At 77.2% G+C, this 2,500-nt stretch overlaps 1 non-coding gene across 1 annotated transcript; it reads left to right on the top strand.

Moving 5' to 3' along the window:
- Nucleotides 1-2,032: 2,032 nt before the first annotated feature.
- Nucleotides 2,033-2,185, top strand: LOC137460133 (5.8S ribosomal RNA). Its single transcript, XR_010992677.1, has one exon. It is a non-coding gene; the product is annotated as a 5.8S ribosomal RNA (ribosomal RNA).
- The last annotated feature ends 315 nt before the right edge of the window (nt 2,186-2,500 follow it).

The following is a 2,500-nucleotide window of genomic DNA, read 5'->3' as shown; positions in this document are numbered from 1 at the left end:
GCGGGCTCTCCCGGGCCCTCGGCCCGCCCAGCCGCGTCGCCGTCGTCGCCGGCCCTGCGCCGGTCCGCCGCCGGGGCCGCCGTAGCCGGGCGCTCGCCGCGTGGCGAGCGCGCGGCATGGGCGTCCCCAGCCGCGTCCCTCCTCCCCGAGCGCAGCGCCGGCTGACTGAGGGAAACCCCGGGCCTCGGGCCAGGCCAGGGGCGCGGTGGTGGCGGCGGACGTCGGGCGCGGCCCCCGCGGGCGGACGCTCCCCCCGACGGCGGCAGTGGGGGGAGGCACCCCCGCGGGGCCTTAAGTCTGGTTTCCCTCACCCCAGGGTCAGGTACCTAGCGTTCCGCGCCTTCGTCCGCGGCCTTGCCCTACCGCGGAGGAAGCCGGGCGGCGGTTTAAAGACCCGGGCGGCTCGGCGCGCCACCCCCGGATGCGGGGGCGAGCGCGGGGGCGGGCGGGTGCCTTCAGAGGGGCGGGGGTTGCCCCCGCAATGCCTCTGGCTAGGTCCGCCGTCGTCGCGCTCGTCGTCCTCCGGGGGCCCGCCGGGCCGGGGAGGGGACTCTGCTGCCCCCCCCCTCTCTGCGGTCCGAGCGCTCGGCCGGAGAGAGCCCACCGCGCGAGGTCGGCCGTGGTCCGGCCCGCGCCTCGCCTCGCCACGGGCGTCCCCGGCGGCGCGTTGAAGCGCGGGCTTCTCGCGGGCCGGGGCGGCGAGCCCCCGCGGTGGGGGCTGGCCCAGGGCGCTTCGCCCCTGCCGGGGGTTTTGTGCGGGCGCGTTGCCGCGGCTCGGCGGCGGCGCCTCTTGCGGCGCGGGCCGCTGCGGACCTCCCGGTCCTTTTTCCCTTTGCCCAGGCCCCAGAGCGGGGCCCCGGCGAGCTGGCGCCCTCGGCGGTCTCGCGCTGCCGGTTCCCCCCCGTCCGGGGCCGGTTTCGGGTGGCGTGACCGCGTCCGAGCGGCGGCGGGCGTCGCTCGGCGTCTCCGGCTCCGGTCCCTCGCCGGAGGGCACCCTGCCACCGGCTGCGGCTGTCCCGGTCCCGGGCCCTGCCCGCGGGCTTCCCCGTTCGCCTTCCCGGCGCGTGCCGGGTGGGGGACGGGCGGGCAGCCGGGGGCGTCCCACCCCCGGTCTCCGCGTGGAAACGGGCAGAGCGGGGGCCCGCCCCCCGGCTCAGCGCCGTCCGCTGTCCGCCTGGCCGCGGGGCCACGGAAGGGGTCGAGCGAGCGAAGCCGGCGGCGCGGTGGCGCCGGGGGAGGATGGAAGGGGCTCGTGCCGCTGGGGTTTGTCGGTCGGCGGGTGCGCCGCCCGGCGAGGGCCGGCGGGTCGCCGCGGTGGCGTCCCACGTGGGCTCGGGCTTTCCGTCTCGCAAGCCGTTTTCCGTCCCCCGCGGCGGGGGGGGGTTCGGTGGCGAGAGGAAGCCGCCCGAGGGCGCGAGCCGGCCGGGGCTCGGCCCCGGGGCCAAAGCGGGGGAAAAGAAAGTCCGGGATGGGCCGCAGCGGTGGCGGCGTTGGAGGGGCCGGTGCGGAGGCGCGCGCTGCGCTCTCCTCCGGCGGGGTTGTGCGCCCGGCCCCCCTCGCTCCCCGGGGCGGGGGGGGGGGGGGTCTCCGCTGCCTCGCTTCGTGGCGTCTCCGCGACGGCACGGGGCGGCCAGCGAGAGACACACCCCCCCCCCGCCGTTGGGTGGGGAAGCGAAGGGGGTTTTCTTTCCCCGTGCACGCGAGGCGAGGCCGGGTTCGGGGCACGTTCCCGGCGGCGCGCGGCGGGCCTCCTCCGCGCCGAGGTCGGAGCGAGCCCGGGCGCCTGGTCCGGCCCCGAAGCGCCGCAAGGTGCGTTTTTCCCTCCTCGGGGGAGGGAAAAAAGCCGGGAGCGCGGGCTCCCCGCCCCTTGCTTTTGCCGCTTCGGGGTTTCGTTTTATTTTCCCCCCCCTCTCCTGTGCTTGTACGGTCAATGTGAGGCGAGCGGCCGCCGTGCCGCGCTCTCCGAGGGGCCGCTCCTTTGCGAGCGGTCCCGGCCCCTCCGCGCTGGCGGGGCGGTGCCGAAAAGCCAGACAACTCTTAGCGGTGGATCACTCGGCTCGTGCGTCGATGAAGAACGCAGCTAGCTGCGAGAATTAATGTGAATTGCAGGACACATTGATCATCGACACTTCGAACGCACTTGCGGCCCCGGGTTCCTCCCGGGGCTACGCCTGTCTGAGCGTCGCTTGACGATCAATCGCCGCCTCGGTGCCCGCCGAGCGGCGCGGCTGGGGTCGCCTCGCAGGCTCTCCCCCGGGCGGGGAGGGGCCTTCGTCCCCCTAAGTGCAGACTCGGGGAGCGCTCCGTAGCTCCCCGCTCCCGGAGCGCCCGCTCTCGCGGAGTTCGTCCCGCCGGGGCTTCGCCGGCAGGGGTTCCCCGTTGGTCCAGCGACGCCCGGTGGGGCGTTGGGGGAGACGAGAGCCCGGTTGGGGGAGGAGGCGCGGGCCTCGCCCCCCCCGGCACTCCCGCGCGGGCGCGGCTGTCTGCGGGTGGGTACCGC

This window comes from Melanerpes formicivorus, unplaced genomic scaffold (assembly GCF_026170545.1).
Source record: "Melanerpes formicivorus ecotype bairdi unplaced genomic scaffold, bMelFor1.0.p_v2 SCAF_521, whole genome shotgun sequence".
Taxonomy (NCBI): Eukaryota; Metazoa; Chordata; class Aves; order Piciformes; family Picidae; genus Melanerpes; species Melanerpes formicivorus.
The sequence above is the reverse complement of the archived record's forward strand: the minus strand, read 5'-3'. Positions and strand labels throughout refer to the sequence as shown.